The sequence below is a fragment of the Rhamphochromis longiceps genome, linkage group LG4, assembly GCF_057381845.1.
Source record: "Rhamphochromis longiceps isolate RC_006_pf linkage group LG4, R_longiceps_female_GT1.1, whole genome shotgun sequence".
Classification (NCBI taxonomy): Eukaryota; Metazoa; Chordata; class Actinopteri; order Cichliformes; family Cichlidae; genus Rhamphochromis; species Rhamphochromis longiceps.
Genome location: NC_140560.1, coordinates 30,159,962 through 30,172,730, shown reverse-complemented (window position 1 = coordinate 30,172,730; position 12,769 = coordinate 30,159,962). Strand labels below are relative to the sequence as shown.

Here is a 12,769-nt window from a genome sequence, read left to right as displayed (position 1 = left end):
CATGGGTCTTAGATTTCTTGGCAATGAAGCAGTCTTTCTAAAAGACACCCTTTTGATTTGCTTCGTATTTAATTGTCCTTGTGTGTGTGTGTGTGTGTGTGTGTGTGTGTGTGTGTGTGTGTGTGTGTGTGTGTTGTGTTTGTCCTCATTTGCTTCTGTTTGTCAGAGTCTAAAGCCACATGGGTGCGTTTTTTGGATTGCACCACCAAACATTTCATTGACACTCACAGCAGCAGTCAGTGCATTGATTTCCCATTGGCTGATGCCAGTTGAGTTTACAGAAGGAGGTGGCTGAGGTAAAATGTCTGCTGTCTTTCTTTTTTTATATGCAGAAGTCACACGGTTTTTAGTTTCTTATTAAGAAGATAGTAATAAAGGATCTTTGCAAGGTAGCACTACAAATGTAGCAATTTTAATTTCAACAGCAATATAAGATCACAGAAATGGTCATAAATAGAATTGATTTGTTCTGTCTTTAAAAAAAAAAAGTATTATTGATTTGTTTACTTCTGCTTACTTCCATAGGTATGTAGAGGTTGTGCTGTAAACCTATAAGCTCCTGTGGCATCTCCAGCACACCCTTTTACTGATGATGTGTACTTCAGCCATCAAGTGCTTTGCTCACTCTTTTCCTGTCCTGTCACTTTCTGCTATTTCCCCTGCCACTGTTCATAAAGCTGTTGCCTGAATATATCCTTAGGGTGATATTGGTATCATCACTCCGTACTCCCTGCTGTTCTGAGCTTTGTATTGTCTTGTGGGCAGTGAGAGCCAGAGCCTTGACACCAACTTTAAATGCTGTACATGTTTAATTCCATTTCCAAAACAAATGTGGGGATGCTGTGAGGGATATTTGTCAATCAAATCAAACACAATGCCAAAAATTTCTCTGGATAATTTGCAACCCTATATATTTTCATTAAATATTTAACTATTAAATGCCAGAACAAATTCAGAGGCATTTGATTTTAATTGATTGTGCTACACTAGAGAGAACACCGGTTTTCACATTGATTTGACTACAGTCCAAGATTGTTTGGAGAGGCAGAGCAGCCATGTGCTTGCATGTATAACCCCAATTCTGAAAAAAATTGGGATGCTATGTAAAATATAAATAAGAATGGATTTGAGAAAACTCAAACTCATATTTTATTCACAGTAGAAAAACTTTTAAATGTTAAATGTTTATAACGGTTTTAAACCATAATATGAAAAATATTAGCTTAGTTTGAAATTGTGGCAACATGTTTACCATAGTATAGCATCCACCCTTTTATTCTAACAACAAATATGTGGGAAATGAGGAGACCGGCTGCTGGACTTTTAGAAGAGGAATGTTACCCAATTCTTATCTGATATATGATTCTAGCTGCTCAACAGTCCTGGGTCCTGCTTTTCATTTCAAGATCCACCAAATGTTTTTAGTTAATGAAAGGTCTTCATATCAGGCAAGCCAGTTCAGCACCCAGACTCTTTTGCTATAGAGACATCTATTACATGTTGTAACAGAAGCAGTATGTGGTTTGGCATTATGCTGCTGAAATAAGCAAGTCCTTCCCTGAAAAAGGCAATATCTGTATGGGAACATCTGTTCTAGAGCTCCTGTATATACCTTACTTTCAATATATGAAAGCTGCCAGTCACTAATGTACCCCCCTTACAATCAGAGAGACGGACTTGCTAGTCTCTCTCCTCTTGGAAAGGGTCCATATTTTCCAAAAAGAATTTCAAGTACGAATTCATCTAACCATAAAGCATTTTTTTCATTTGCACAGTTTGTTTTAAATGAGCTTTGCTATAGATGCTGAGATTTTCAAGGTCTTCACAATTTTACTTTAAAGAACACAATTCTGACATTAGCTGTTGTCGTTTTTGCAGACAGTGAACAGAGATGGGGAGTAACGCGTTAATCCGATTACTATTTTCAAGTAACGAGTAAAGTAAGGGATTACTATTGCAAAAAAGTTTTGGATTACTGTTACTTTCCTGTAAGCGTGCTGCGTTACTAAACCATGATTTTGTTTGTGAGAGTGTCTCTTGACAATGACGTACGAGCGTGCGACGTCCGTGGCAGCACCAGATGTGTGTAGATCAACAATGGATAATGTGGAGGGCGGGAGAGAGTACGACCGTGCAGCGTTTAAAGCTTGGAAGTACTGACATTACTTTGGGTTTGATTCCGTAAAAGGTGACAAAAACATTAGTGTCCGCAGTACACTCGGGATAGGAAGAAAACTTCTTTCTACAGCGAAAAATTTCACTTCAAATCTGAATGTGAAATTCACAGAGAAACTCCTGGATCTCCCCACTGACATTACTCTGCAGTACCGGGCAAACCTCCACTGCCCCCACTCCTGCTAAACAGATTAAAACAGATTTAAGAGCGACAGGATTTAGTGCCGCTGAATCTTTGATTTTATTTATTTTTTGCTTTGTTTTACCTGCATCTATTGGAAACAGTGAGTGTAAACACAAAACATATTTTATATACTGGAATATGCAGAAAATAAGTTTAAACGTTAAACAAAGTCAGAGAATGTTGCGTGTAATAACAATAAAATATTAAAACTAATAAAACAAGTTTTAAAAAGAGACTTTTTCATTTAATTCAACTTTATATGATGGATTATGCAGAAAAAATAGAATTGGGCTGAAAGGTCTATTGTTTTATTATGTATTCAGGTTGTGCATCATTAAAAAGTAACTAAGTAATAAGTAACTAATTACTTTTTAAAATATGTAATCAGTAAACTAATGGGATTACTTTCTTGGAGAAGCAATCAGTAACTAATTACTATTTTTAAGTAACTTAACCAACACTGCTCATGAATCCCAACTTGTCATTACTTTAGAGCAACGGCCTCTTTGAGACCTGTTGCCGATTGTCATATTAATTGGAAAATGTTCCTCCAGCTGTTTCTTTGTAGCTCTACTTACTTTTTCAGCCCTTGTGGGATTCCAGCATCCCAACTTTTGCCAGTATCAGAGTTGTATCTTTAAGCATTGTTTCTTGCTTTGATAATTACAAAATGTTTTCAGAAAGGTTAGGATGCGGTTTCAACATTCATACCTAAAGTAGAGAGATTTTTATTATGGCCTCTAATGGTCCAAATTTGGGGGCATAGTGGCCAAAAGGCAAAAGTGTGGCCTAGCACTTTTGGGATTTGGTTTCAGTGTTGGTGTTTATACCCTCAGAGCATGGCTAATCCTCAGAGGCCATCATTGTGTACTCAATCATCTTCTCACATGAAGCACCAAGCCTGCTGGACATGCATGCCTAGTTGGTCCCATGACAACATTTTTCTTTGATCTGTGCCTGGTAGTTCAATGAAAAGCAATGAAAGAGAACAGACTTTCTCTTTCCATCTATTTCTTTACCCCAGAGCTTGCTGTTACCACTTGAAGACCTCACACTTGTTTTAAATAGTAAGAAGACGACGAGAGCAAAAAAAAAAAAAAATTGAGATTTGATAGTTTTTTTTCCTCTTTTTTTGAGATGTTATTTATATCTACATTCCCCCCCCCCCCCCCCCCCCCTCCCCTCATGGTAGAATACAGCTGACCGGATCTTTGAGGGTGCATGAAAAAATTTGGTTTTGAAGTTTAAGTGTTTGTGACAAACCTGTCTGATCACACAGCACCTTTCTTTATAACAGTCTCTGATTCCTCCTCATACTGAGCTGGCAAAGCAAGTCTAGCAGATAGCTGCATTTAGGGCTTATGTATATAGACAGGTAGATGGACTGGTAGTGGGAAAGGAGTACTGTAACCACAGAGATGGAATGATGAGGTCAGTCATGGCATCTGGTAATCTAGTACCATACCAGAGGCTGAATATGGCCAGACATGAAGGATCTTTATTGTCAGAGAAGGAGCCACTCTGCTGTCCATGCTCGCTTAGAAGAATTAATCTTTCAGTTCTATGAATACACTCAATCTTATTATGTCATTCATCATCAGTCTTTGTCCACCTACCTGTCCTCTTTGACCGCTTCTCATCTTAATCATTAGCAAAAGTTGGGCTTCAAACTTGCAGACAGTATACCTCTGACAATTTCTTCAGTATTTCATTGTGTTCTTCTGAAACTCTTAACTGTGAAACCTTTAGCTGACATATAGAACTGGGTTATATCTTAAAAGGCTTAGAGTGAATAGGCAAACTCTTGTGAGGCTACACTAAAGTCCCATGTCTCTTTAAAGAAATAAACATGCTAACATGCTTACAAATAAACTAAAAGTATGTATGTATATTTACTACAGACCTGTTCCTAATTACAAAGTAGTGGAGGCTGATGATTTTTTTTGTTTTAGGTATTACATATTTAGATGAGAATTTCTGAAGTGATGGGATATTATTACTGCAAATAGTCCAAATTTCATGGAGCTCCACCTACAAATAAAATTGCACAGTATCAGAGGGCCATGTATAAACCATGAGTTTACACACTTTTTTGCCACTTTATCTGTGTTGATATCAGTTAAATTTTTTATGTGCTGGTAGTGTTGAAGGAGTAGTCAGACAATCAGATATTTCTATTCATATGATAGGAGTGGATTGACTCACCAACAGACTTGCACTGACATCCACAGACCAGTACCAGTTTTGTTACATTTTGAGTTTACTACTTTCTGCTGGCCAATATCATAAGTCTTTCAGTTCATGGAAGATTTGCTGTCAGATCTAAGTGGGGTTTCACAAATAAAGTTTAAAAACTTATTTAGATGGTCAGAATCAGTTGATGAGTTTGAAAAAGTGCAGCTTGTCCCTGTTGTTTGGTTTCTTTTCACACTGAGAAAACTCCAAACAAAATCCAAGCGGAACAAAATGCACCACTGCAAACCACATTGAGGACATTTAGCCTGCTTATTGGATACATGTGTCTGCTGTAGGAGCAACGCTCCGGGTAAATGGATAACATGGAAAATTTACTATCAGCAACGGCTAATTGCTACAGTTTGTGTACTCTGCTGCATCACAGACTGCAAAGGCTACAGGAAGGCATTGAAACCAGACTAAGCCCACATTCTCCAAAGGGTATTGGCATGATTGGTTTGTTCCGCACCTGAGTGCGATTACCGTGTTCACATCTGCACAAACAAGCAGCCTCAAGGGGGAATACGAACCAGAGTTTGATTTAAATGGACTAACCGGCACAGGTGTGAAAATACTCTAAGTAACTGCTGGGCACAGGAAGTGATGAATTTTGAATAACCAGGCCCAGCAGCTGCAATTTTTTTTTCTGTTAAAACACATAGAAGTCATCAGTACAAGAACTCAATAGGTGATATTACCCGCGGTAACCACAGAAACTGAAAAGCCCACGGAAAGCTGCATTACAAAAGGGGGAGAAAAACACATCAGCGAACTAAACACATTTGTTATTTATGTGAAGCTAATCATTGTTAGATCCTTGAGCAATGGCCACTTTGTGTCGGTGATTCAAATGAAAATGTAAAAAAAAAAAAAAAAAGTTGTTACTCTCATGGAATATGGTTTCCACTTTCATTGGGCATGCAGTCGTGCAGTGCGTTTGTCCTATATCCTTGCTCTACAGTCTCAGGGAGGCAGGGAAATAAAAGTGAATTTGATTTCAGACAGGTGTTTCACTCAAGAACCTCCAAGGGGCCTCTCCTGACAGTGGTACTTCAAAACCCTTTGTAAAAAGTGAGGTGGGGCTGTCACCAGCAAGTCCCTACTGATGTGTCACGGAAGTACAGCATTTTAAGAATTCATGTGTTTGTATGCACATTTTGTATTGCCTATTTTCTACTTCCTGGGATATGAGTAACCTTCCTAATCAGCAAGTTCATCTTTGCAGAAGGTAGTGGATTAATTCTCAATCTGTTATTATTTTTCCCTGATGGTTTTATAACTTTAACTCTCAGTAGGAGTTCCCAAGCCTGTGCACAGCTATCGTTGATGTTGGATTTTAAAGATACTCTGGCCCCGGAAATTTATAGAGACACCATCTTTCAGCCTACTCAAATTCTTTCAGAACATTTGGCCCTTTTCTGGTTTTTATGATTGCATTTTGATTTGTTGGTTTGATAGATAGGCTTTTGGTGCCAGCCAGCCTCATTTCAACCTTTTCTGACTGACTCTTTGCAGAAATTAATCACCAACACCGTACTTATGATATTATTAATAAATCAGTAATAGACAGTTAATTCTTACATGGTAGACAGGATATCATGCTGATTTCTTCTGTATTCCAGTGAGTCATTTCTCTGGCTGCAAGGTAGCGACTGTCTTGGTCTTGTTTTAACAGGATTTCTCTCTCTCTCTTTTTTACTCATTCAAAATTACACTTGGTTCTAACAATTACCAAGACAAATAGATCTTCATTCTTTTATTAGTTCCTTTTGAATTGCTCTTACATTTCAACACACAACTTTGACTTCAGTCAACAGATTAGTCCCCAACCCATTTATTCTTCTCTCATTTTATGTTTTTATACATTTTCCTCTCACTCTGTCTTCTCTTCCATTTTCACACATCAAAAGAGCTTGATGCCTTGACAGGACGGGCCCTAGAAACTTGCTGCCTCCCTCCAGACCTTCCAGTCTCTGCTCCCTCATTGAACTGTTATCTGCTCCATTTCTGGGATTTTCCATGGCAACCAGGAGCCAGCGAGTGTGTGAGTGAAAAGAGTGAGGTCTCCAGTGGAAGAAGTATCTTGTCTCAGACAGCTGTCTGCTAAAAAGACAAAGAAAAGAGGGGAAAAAAACAACAAAGAGAAAAAGGAAAGTTTGGGAAAGTTGTTTTCCTCCCGTTAGCATGAACAACAACCTAAGTGGATGTATTTTACCACACAGTGAGCTACAGTTCAATTAAACCCTTTGACCAATCTCAATCCTTGACCTCGTGTGTCTCTGTCATGCTTTTTTATTAAAAAACAAACAAACTGTATTGCTTACTTACTTTTAGTGCTCTGGTGACAAACACATTACAATAGTGCTCTCTTCTTGATCGGTTCCTAAGCAACCTGTTCACTTGATGCAGGCTGCAACTGCTGACTGACAGTCCTTAAAGTTTCATCCATGGGACCCCCTCAGTGGAAGTAACCCACATCTCTCTCTATTTTAAGATTAATGTCAGATGTAAGGTCTTACCAAAACATATGGGCCTCTCCACTCAACATGTATCAAATGCAGACTGATTTCCCTGGAAAGTCAACATGAACACTTGATTTCTCACACTAGAGCCTCTCTTTACAATCCTTAGCCTCTCCTCTCCAGGTTCTTCACTTGGATGTGGAGCGACAAGACAACTTTAAAGTCAGGTTATGTCTGTGTCTTCCATAGGATTACACTAGATTCCCAGTGGTTTTAAACAGTCACACTCTGCCACTCAAAGCCAGACATTTTCGTTTGGAGCGTTTATTAAAGGAGCTTGGGAGTCTGTGGTGACAAGTGAAGCGTTTTGTGGAAACGGAATGAGGGATGGAGAAGAACAGAACTCTGCAACAAGGGTTTTCCTTTTTAAAAGTTTCGGTCTCAAGACTTTCACAGCCTTTGTCACTCTGTTTAGAAATACAGTCACAAACATAGCCCAGGGACATAGTGACCCTGAGGACTTGGAAGCAACAAAGAGTCAGAGGCAATCTGTGAGTGGCGATAGCCACAATTCTGTATGACGGTTTTCCTATTAAGTTTACTGTTTGTGGGGTGAAGTGAGCCTTCACCAACCTTAGTGCATGTAAAACCTGATGAGAGTGCTCTTTGTTTTCTTTTCCTAATAAAAAGGGAGTAGAACATGGATCAGAGTGAAAACATAATCTGGGAGAAAGAGAAGCAATCTGATTTGGTATGTAAGATGTCCTGTCATGGTAAAAAGAAAAGAGACTCTCTGTCAATTCTAAGGTTTCACATTTATGGACATAATAGAATAACTAGTCATTACTAAGTGCATCCCACGATTCAGTAGTTTGTAGAGCCACCTTTCACAGAAGTAGCTTTAAGTACTTGTTTTGTGTCTGTGTGTCTAATGTCTCACATTATTTTGGCCCACTCTTCTTCACGTCATAGCTTCAGTTCAGTGAGGCATGCACACATTCATTTATGCACACTTCTCTTGAGGTGCCATAACAGCATTTCAATCATGTGGAGGTCTGGACTTTGGCTCAGTCATTGTAGCACCTTGATTCTTTTCTTTTTCAGCCATTCTGCTGTAGACTTCCTGCTGTGCCTGTGATCTTTGTCCTGTTTCATCACCTGGGTTTTTGCCAAGTTTAAGATAGTTTCAGACACATGACCTCATATTGCTGTGAAATACTTATACAAAGGAGTTCATGGTCAACTCAGCGAGTCCAAGGTGTCCAGATCCAATGGCTGCAGAACAAACCCAAATCATTACCCCTTCACCATCTGCTTGAGAGATTTGGTATGAAGTGTTTGTGCTGATCTTCTTTCTTTGTTTTTTTTCCCCAACCATGGCGCTGTACATTATGGCACGGCATTTCCACTTTCGCCTTATCTCGGGGCAATCGTGGCTCAAGAGTTGGGAGTTCGCCTTGTAATCGGAAGGTTGCCGTTCGAGTCCCGGCTCAGACAGTCTCTGTCGTTGTGTCCTTGGGCAAGACACTTCACCCGTTGCCTACTGGTGGTGGTCAGAGGACCCGGTGGCGCCAGTGTCCGGCAGCCTCGCCTCTGTCAGTGCGCCCCAGGGTGGCTGTGGCTACAATGTAGCTTGCCATCACCAGTGTGTGTGGGTGGATGACAGGTTGTGTGAAGCACTTTGGGGTCCTTAGGGACTAGTAAAGCGCTATACAAATACAGGCCATTTACCATTTAATTTCTTCCAGAACTCTTTTTTTTTTTTTTTTCTGATGCAACTTTGCAAATCTATGTCAGGAACCATTCTATACGAGCTATATTTGTTCAGACGTTTTTTCTAAATGCATTGTCATGAACTTTATCATTCAGCATGTTAACGCAGGGCTTGTAGAGTCTGACTTGGAGCTCTGAGGGTTATTTTATTGCAGTTTCTCTGAACATTGGACAGTGTTATTTTGACTGGAAGACTGGCTCTGTTTTCCGCTTGTGAATAATCTTTGCCATTGTAGAATAATGGCCAACAAATGATTTGGAAATGGCCTGATTACCCCTCCCAGCTAAGATAAGATAAGATAAGATAGCCTTTATTAGTCCCAGAGATGGGAAACTCACAATGTTACAGCAGCAAAGGAGACAGGGCAGGAATAAATATATAGATGCCGCATACCCGAGAGTAATAATATTATGAATGTATGTACATATACATATATATGCTAAATATGTGTATATATGATACAACAATGCACTATACTAGTAGCAGCAGAATGAAATATTTAACAGTGGAGCGGTTGGCTGTTAATAGTAATAGATTGATAAGTTCTTGTGAAAGATTATTGCTGATATTGTTCCTTTTTGTTGCCGTGTTAACACACTTGAAAATATTAATTTCAGCTGATTTAAGGACTTGAGAGTTATATAGCAGTTTTCAAAATAGCGACCCTCCCAGTGTAGACATTCCTTAAAATGTCATCAAAGATTTTGTGCACAATAAAAATACAGCATTCAGTATGAAAGTGCAGTAAAAGAAGGTACAATAAAAGCACCACAAGTGTAAAAAACACACTATGTAAAATGCATAAACCTATAGTCTGCATTTTTATTGCTACCGTTTGGAATCTCAGAATGACAGTTTAACAATTTGTGCTTCTGACTTCCACTAAAAAGTAAGCAACACCCCTTCTTTTCTCCCTTTACCAGTCGTTACTTCTATATCTAGTCAGTGTTTGTAACAACAAGCTTGCAGTGAAATCCCATGTGAAAAGCAGCATTTATCATCCTGCAAGAATAGAACAAAGACTGGAAGAAGCAGAGCAACATCTTTTTCCACCATCCGTGGTTTCCTCAATGTAATCTACCCTGCGATGCTTGTGAAAACAGAGAAACGCTCTCTTGCAAACTGCCTCCTCTGTCAGTTTTACTGTGTTTATCTACTCCTTCTGTCACTCTCATCTGCAAAATAGTTGGTGAGACTATGGATCCAGTTCATGACAATCCATCATTTAAGACAAGTATACACAGTAATCTATTTTAAACAGCAGGGTATGACACTGATGATGCATGGCAGAAGAGGCTGTACAGAATACACACTTATGCATATTGATAATCAATTTTCTTCATTTTAACCACTGCAGGAAAAAATAAAAGTTTCCGGGTGCCACTCTGTGCCATGTTCTTTGAACTTAGTAAATGCACACTGATTTTCTGTATTGCCATTACTCACTATTTAGAGTACTGGGATTGACCAAAATAAATGAAGCAAATATGCCGAAAGTCTTATTGTGTATTGATCTGTCAAAGCTAGACAGGTGTTTTAGTTACACAGACAAACAGAGCTGCTGCAGAAGAAAAAATAATCTAATTGCACCACAGCAACTTTAATGTGTGGAGCTACACAGCTACAGTATATAACACAGACGAAAGCAGTGTATTCATGTGTTTGTGGCAGAATATAGGGAGATAAAACAAGAGGTGTGATGACAGAGTGACAGTATTTTCTTCCGTGTAGCCTTCCCTAAGCATTTTTATTTATGTTTTTGTCGAGTTGTTAAGCAAGTGGAAAATATTACCATGGCAACATGGAAACTGTCCAATGACATGGCACAGCAGTCCTTGATGTGGCCCATGGCATTTCAAAATTTTAAACATCTGTGTCCTGCAACACTTTATCTGGTGAAAATGGAAAATTTGGTTAGCAACTTTCTTTTAAAAAATTAGTCTAAATAATTAACAAGTCATCAACAGGTAGCTTCTACTTCCTGTGTCCTGCAATTTCTCCATACTCAAATGTGCCTTTTTTCCCCAGCTGGTTCCCACCAGTATCCCATCATCACACTCCCATTCTTATGTTCTCAGTGACTGTAATGAATTCCATGTATGTAATGAAGACCATTCTTTTGAGATATGTGTAGGCTTTCTTCTTGCTTCCAGCTCCCATTGCTACAATTTCAATCTTCCTGCCAGTTTGATGGGGCTGCCAGGTGCTTCTAGCTAAACCATATGTCCTTTGACACTCTGTTTTGGGGATGGGGGAAACGTGGAGAAAGGGGGGTTAAAGAGGAGACTATCTGGAACTACCTCTGAGAAAAACTCTCCCTAAAACTCAGTTGGCTGACATGTGACAAAAACACAGGCCACCAAAACAAAACTCCAGTTCTAATTCCTCTTTGCGCTAGGCCTGAGAGAGCTATAGATAGAGGGATGGCAGGGAGCTCTTCACTGTTTCCCCGTGGGGTCGGAAAAACAGATCCTGTTTCAGTGAGCCAGTTGGCTTGGTGTGGCGCAGTGACCGCATCGCCATCTTCGGCTCAGTCTGTCAGTCAGTCATAGTCTGCTGGTCTGCAGCTCCAGTGGTCAGGCAGGAGTTCATTCTTTTCTGGTGTCTTTGTCTGAATGTTTTTCTGAGGGCCAGACAATCCTTTCAACTCTGAAACCTCAGTCTCTGCCTCGTCTCTGTCTCCGATCCAGGGCTGTGATTCTGCGCTGAACTGGTCACACCATCGTTCAAGCGGCTCCTCCTGCCTACAGGTAAGGCCTGTAAGCCTAGTGATAGTTCTGCTTGCACAAAGGCATAGTTACATGTATACACACACACACACAGCAGATTTTTAAAATCACTTACAATGTCTCTGCAACAGAGACATAGCATAAACAACAGCTAAATGCCCCCAGAGAAGAAGCTGCTTTTGGCTGCTCCCTTATCTGTATTCTCTCCAGTGCAAAAACCAGTACGACACAACATACATTTTTTATACTGAAACTCCAATGTGAGATTCTGTGTGTATGTGCTGAGCCTTTTGTCATTTTGCCGCACTAGACGGACGTTTTCCCAGAAGTCCATGGAACCCAGCAGTGACCTGAAGTTACCAAGTCTCTGGGATGTATTGTGGCAGACTTTAAATGTGAGGAAGAGAAACTCTCATCACCCATCACCTCTGTGAGATGAAAGGCCCCAAAAGCAGCCAGCCACCCTGCTGGACAGCTCAGCTGTTATAAGAAGTGTCTGACAGAAGTGGCAGGTACTTGACCTTCTCTCTAGCTTTTTTTTCTCTCACTCTTTCTCTCTTCTTCTCTTTTCTCACACTCTCTTTCTCTGTGTCACTGCTTTGCCACAGGCTGACCACTCACGCCTCCCCGCCTCGTCGGTGTTGTCAGAGAGCTAACAATCCCAGCCTGCTGTGCTACACCTGCATTTATTTGTTTATTCCCACTGACTTCTAATAAGTACTCCTCATGAGTCCTTGTGGTGGCGCTGAGTCCTACTTTCTCCACCTTATTACTACAGGGGTCTCATGGCTCAGGGAAATTTATTGGTGAGTTAATGTCAATAGTTGGTCCAAGAAATTAGAGGATGGACGCGTTTCTGCTCAATTCACAAGTAAAAGAAAGCACTGGGGATTCGAGTTGTATAAGCATGGTTTGTGTTACTCAAGTGGAGTTAGATGAAGAGTACAATAGCATCCACAGACTAAATCAGGGGAGAATTACAGTGGCAAACATTGCGGGTTACCTACTGTATTCTGAGCCTAGATCTGCATGTCTGGGTGGGGAGGGCAGTTGAATTTTTAACAACCTTGATGCACATTTCCATTTCTCCTGCAGACAGTGTCCCATGTATTCATCTCTCCTAACAATGGCGAAATGTCAGCATACTTTCAGGCTGGTCTAAATTAAACATTCATCCCCTTTGAGTATACAGCTATAGAGCTGTTCTTGC

At 40.0% G+C, this 12,769-nt stretch overlaps 1 long non-coding RNA gene across 4 annotated transcripts in view; it reads left to right on the top strand.

Annotated features, from left to right (window-relative positions):
• Positions 1–12,769, top strand: part of LOC146671982 (uncharacterized) — a 56,364-nt gene that overhangs the window by 18,998 nt on the left and 24,597 nt on the right. For 3 of the 4 annotated variants that reach the window (XR_014911522.1, XR_014911523.1, XR_014911521.1), the window contains exons 2-3: positions 11,521–11,580; positions 11,870–12,071. This is a non-coding gene — a long non-coding RNA (uncharacterized LOC146671982). Of the gene's footprint in view, positions 1–11,520; positions 11,581–11,869; positions 12,072–12,167; positions 12,357–12,769 lie in introns of those variants that run through there. The other variant, XR_014911524.1, reaches the window with a different exon arrangement.